The sequence below is a fragment of the Gavialis gangeticus genome, unplaced genomic scaffold, assembly GCF_001723915.1.
Source record: "Gavialis gangeticus isolate Ggan-Ray unplaced genomic scaffold, GavGan_comp1, whole genome shotgun sequence".
NCBI classification, from domain to species: Eukaryota; Metazoa; Chordata; order Crocodylia; family Gavialidae; genus Gavialis; species Gavialis gangeticus.
In genome coordinates, this window is record NW_017729024.1 from 31,385,414 (window position 1) to 31,391,087 (window position 5,674).

General features: G+C 42.4%; 1 long non-coding RNA gene across 1 annotated transcript in view; it reads right to left on the reverse strand.

Annotated features, from left to right (window-relative positions):
• Positions 1-2,011: 2,011 nt before the first annotated feature.
• The window catches only part of LOC109298185, a 14,224-nt gene continuing 10,561 nt past the window's right edge, over positions 2,012-5,674 (reverse strand). Inside the window, exons 2-3 of the long non-coding RNA XR_002097516.1 lie at positions 5,379-5,384; positions 2,012-2,022 (exon numbers count right to left, since the gene is read on the reverse strand). This is a non-coding gene — a long non-coding RNA (uncharacterized LOC109298185). The remainder of the gene's footprint in view (positions 2,023-5,378; positions 5,385-5,674) is intronic.

The following is a 5,674-nucleotide window of genomic DNA, read 5'->3' on the forward strand; positions in this document are numbered from 1 at the left end:
GGGCTACCCACCGATCAGTTACTTGGTTCTCTGACCACAGCACTCTGATAGTGCTGGACTACCATCTAGTCATTAGCAGGTTTATTTTGATGATCCAAGTAAGAATCCCATCCTGACTGTTTCTTTGCCATCAGTCTCTTGGCTGTCTTTACACCTGACTGCCTTCCCAGTATTTTGTCAGTACCCAGGACAAACTCCCATTTGAGGATGAACTGTTTGAATTCTTCTGCAGTGCACTGTGGCCCATATTGTCTGAGTATAGCAGAGCAGGTATAACATGTCTTGCAAAATGTGCCTGTGAACAGGAACTGTACACAGTTCTTGCCACGTTGCTCACCTTACGGTAGCAGGAGCAGTAAAGTAATCTGTTGTGTAAAGATCTGTTCCAACAGTTTACCAAAGTCAGACTGGAATTTCAGGAGTGCGTTAATATGTTCCATGGAGCACATTAACCTGTTCCACTGTTTCACATTGGGCAGAGAGCTTGGCAACTGATGCCTGTTCCATATATACTCTCAATTGGGCCTTCCTGCCTGTATGAGTACATGTTTTGTTTCATTATTCCAGGTGTGAAGCATATCTATCTCATGATATCAGCTCTTAATTATGCTGGGATTACTACTCGGTCACCTTTTAAAGACAATTCCATCTTATTCCTTACTACCAGGTAAGGCTTGTCCCTTATCCGGGAGTAGGGTGTAGCCTTCTGTGACACGTATGCCTTGTGATCTGGCTAACACTAGACTCTGGATGATCTTATCATTTTCAAGACCTGCTTATGAACAGTTATTTTTTGGATATCCTGGAGCCTCTCATTAGATAGCATGTTGCTAAAATTATCTCCTGTACCAAGAGAGCCCCTGGAATGGGTATCTTACTCATTGTAGCTGTTGCCAGGAATGGACAGCACCTTACTTTTACATCATAGGTCTGGAGTTTCATTAGCCTACATTCTGCTAGCATGGCTCCACTCTACACTGGCTTTTTCACAATGCTTTCTAATGGCTTGCATTCAGACTGCATGTCTGCCTTGTACCTATAGAGGAGACTGATGGAGTCATTTCCTTTCAAAAAGCATGGGCAACTGCTTCTTTTCTATGTGATAAGAGCTTTTCACTTCACTTTCTCCTGGATGCTGCATGTGGTTGAATGAGGTAGAGTGGAGGTACATCTCCTAGGTGTTTGAAGATAAGGATACAAATTCTCCCCCTCTTTTCCCCCTCCCCTCCCCCACACAGAGCAGAAGAGTGAGGCGGGGGAAAGAAGCATGTCTCTCTTTCCCCTTTTTCTCATTCATAAGAAAAATTGTTTGTGTGGCTTCTGAGTGGAAGATTCATGTGGCAGCTTCCACTGGTGGGAGTGGAATGAATGATTTCCACATGTTGTTTAATAGCATGGTTGAGTAGATGAGTAGAGAAGAACTATTTTTGCCATGGGTGCTGTGCAGTTGACTTGCTTTAGCTGCAGTGGATTGTGGAAACATCCCAGGTTCCCTGTTTGGCTGTGCCCTGTGATCTTTGGTGTCCTTTAGGAACAGTCCATCAACTCAGGCATGCTCCATGCCCCCTAATCCTAGTTATCCTCACCCAGTCTTAACTGCTGATTTCCAAGCAGCGCCCCACTGCTTCTCCCAGGGACTCTTCTCCAGGAGGGGTGGTGGTGATGAGCAGGTGGCTCAATAATGCTGCAACAGCAGGTGCATCCTCTGCTCCCTAGAGTACCAGACAATCAATCCTGAAGAGGTAGGAGCAGCCACTGCCCTAAGAGTGGGAAAGGGTGTGGACTGTATTTATTGCATATGGGGGTGATGCCATGGTATGGAGGCAGGCAATAATCATTAAGGGCTGCTTTAGTATGTGGGTAACCATTACTAGCTGGCAAATGGGACAGCTGGTATTAATTTATTGTAAATTTGGGTGCAAATTGAATGTGGGAGGCCTGCAAGAATTGAATTTGGAGGCAGTCCGAGTAGGAACCATTCTTCTCTCTCTGCATCTGCCTCCTTAGTGTACCAGGAGAAGCCTGGGCAAGGAAACTTCCCTAGAAATATTTCCAAATGGCTAGAATGTGGAAAATGAGTATTTTAATGCACATCAGATTATAATTTGTTCTAAATGATAAAACCTGTTTTCTCATTGGAAGGAAAAAACCAGTTTAGCAATCAGTAACAGGCATCCCACCCCACACAATTAACCTTGTACAGATGAGAGAAGCATTTTCTTTCCTTCCAAAAGAGAAAACTTTGCTTAGGAAGGTTTCATGCTTTACGGCCATTGTGATCTGCCAGTTGTGGTGCAGTGTAATAGATGCATTCCACATTTTGGTAATTTGTCACACATTGCAATAGCTTGTGTGACACAGCAGCAGGTCTGAACATTGAAAGATGCTTGTCAATATTTGTTCAGTAGGTCACAGCAGGAATCAAAGAGGTGGTCATGCCTCTTGCATCAATGCCGGGAGATGCTTATTCAAATGCAATAATCAAAGCTGTTAACTAAAGGTCATTATGTGGTCTCTAGTTTAGGGGCAGAATTTTACTGCCAACCTAATAAGGGAGCTAAAAAAAACTAGAAACATCTGATGTAACCATGACTGTTGTATTAACTTAGTTCAGTGATACAGGACACTTTGTTTCTCATCTGCTCTACGCTTGCTAAGAAAGTTTGTTGACACTTCTCTACCAGAACATTTTTTTAGATAGAAAATATTTTTGAAGGAAGTATCCATTATTGTTAAACATTTTTGGAGTGTGCAGTGAAAATCCAAACTTTTGAAATAAACAAACAAAACCCAACGTTTTTACAGGGAGAGGCGGGCGGAATAAATTTCCTATCCAGCTCCATTAACTGAACTATTGTCATTTTATTAAAATCAATATATTTGTCATGTATAGAGCCATGAAAGAATGCTTTACAAGTTTGAAATATCTTTTCTACCTTTGATATAAAAAATAAAATAATGTTATATAAAGTAAAGTAAAAATAAAAATGCAAAAATAAAGGTTCAAAAGAGATAGACCAGAGGGATAAAATGTCATGAGCTTATGCCATGGTATCTATTTTTGAAGTCTGGAAGGAAATAAGAATTTAACTCAGCAAGATCAACATATGTTAAGGGGAACATGCTTTGTCTAACCTAGACTTTTTGAAATTTGTCAGCTAACATGTGCTAATGTACACATTTTATTCTATGCTAGACAAGAAGACATACACAACCCATATATAATAAACCATGGGAAACCATATGTAATAAAATAATTTTCAATTCTACAGTGCATTCCATCAAAGATTGTTAAAGTACTTGGCAACCAGTAATGCATTTATTTTCAGAACATAGCAGTGACATAGGTATATTTTTTCCGTATTTGACAACTGGGGGAAAACAGGAGCATGGGGTAAAATTCACCTCTAAGGAAAGAGTCTACACAAGGGCTGCTAGACACCCATGTAGCCTATGGGCAGGGCTCTCTGTGCAACATTCAGTTGCAAGCTGCAAAGGCTAGCTTACCACAAGAAACCTTAGAAAAGGCCAGACACAGGATACAGAACTCTTACATATCCAAGTTTGGGCCTTCATCACTTTAACCTCTAACATGCTCTTTCTCTTAGAGAGATCTGTAGAATGCAGATCAGCCTTTCCAATAGATGAAATGCAGAGTCTGGAATGTGAGCTACCAGGTGTCTGAATGGGTTTTGTACATGTATATAGCAAGGAATGAAAATATAATTAGTATGTTTATTCGATCCACCACTGTCTAAAAAAAAGTCAATTGAAATTAAAGGTCTGAGAAAAATGACATATTAGGAGTGACATCTGTGTGACTACCATCATGTGGCTCATTCACGACATATGGCAGAAGCTAAAAGTTTGGCTCTCAGTTCAAAGAGGGTTCCAGACCATTGCATAGGTTCATACAGCAATCATGTAATTACATTTCAAACCCACTGGAGCATTAGGGAGTTTGAAGTTTATACTTGGGATGAAACCTTTCAAAAATTATTTGTTTTGTGAATACAGTTAAATTGGAATGTCAGTAGAGGTGATGCCTAAACATGATAGCTAACATGTACTAGTAATTTTAGTGAAACCATAGAAATATCTCGTACACATAGGCAATACAACACTTTGGGGTTGTCAGGATCTGGTTTTTGGTACACAATAAAATGGAGTGAGTGGCAGAGAGAATGGTTGGATTGGGAAGGAGACTGGGAAGGGTAGGAATGGTTTTAGGAAGAAATAGGAAAAGGGCCTTGAGAAGCGAGGTAAGAAGAAAGGGTAAGTCAAGAAGATAAAAAAAGCTAAAGAGAGGGCCTGAAACCAGAGGGAAAAGGGCTCTAGAAGTAGGGCTCAAAAGTTAAACCAGAGCTTTGCCTGAACAAAATGTTCCATTAAGGCTTTGTAAAGACATTACAGCTAGAAGTTTTTTTGGGGGGTAGATCAAGTTAAAAAATATCCCCCTGCAATCTAACTCAGTAATAAAATAGGGGCTGAAAGCCTGATCTAACATAAGTTGGCTAGAGGGAGGGATCAGGGGACTTGCAGGTTCTGTGGGGGTTTTGGGGGGACTTGAGGGGTTGGCGAGATCAGTGAGGGTTTCCAATGCTGCTAATCTCCCCCCAGTCCTCCTAGCCTTCCCTGATGCCGCTGAACCACTTCCAATCCCTCAAACCACTCCTGGGGCTAGTTTTACCAGGATTCACCAATGCTGGGATCTGGATCAAAGCAAGTTGAGGTGGGGGCAGTTTGGCAGAATCGAGGGTCTCTCTCTTTCCCCTAACAAAGGGCTATTTTTAGCCCTCCCTCCTTCCAGATGAACAACCCCCATGGTGAATCAACCCCCTGATCCTGCCTGCCCCTCTCCACACCCTGACTTATTTTGATCAGCTCCTGGCACTCATGAATGCCAGTAAAACCATCACTAGGAGCAGCTTGTAGGATCAGGGAGTTTGATGGATTCAGGAAGCTGGTTGGTTTGCAAGGGGCATTGTCCATCAGGAGGGCAGGGCTGGGGGGCTAAAAATAGCCTGGTACTGGTGGGGGTAGGAAAAGCACAGTGGCTGGGCTTTCCCAGTCCTGAGGCTGGTCAAGAAATATATACAAAAGTTCAGTTAGCTTGGTCTAATAGTATCTGATCTAACTTAGTGAACCTCTGAGGTACATTTAAATTAGATCAGATTGGCCTTTTCTTTTTTTTGACTGATCCAACCTTCCTAGAACTTCTATATAGTTAGCACTTAGACTTACCTAACTATGGATCTAAATGTAAGGTCTGCATGTGGGTGAACTAGTTAGATTGAGGTTAGACGGAATGGCCATTTTTAACATGATCTAAACACCTCCAAGCCTTCCTTAATGTCTGTTCCTACCCTGTGAACAACTGGTGCCTCCCGAGACTGGGGAGGCATCATCTGTAGGCAGCAGCATCAGTGGTGAGTGGTGAGCAGGGACTTCCCGCAGACACCAGCATCGGCATTAGGCAATCTCAGGGGGGGGGGTATGTGCCCCCCGTGTCCCCCCCCCAGGAGGCACCTATGACCTACCTTAAGATAACACAATTAAGGTTCATCTGGAAATGATATGGTTAACACTGTTGATTCCCCAGGTACCCATTTACTTTTGGGCTGACTGGTAGTGGGTTTCAAAATGAGGCCAGAACAAGGCTGAAATTCCTGTC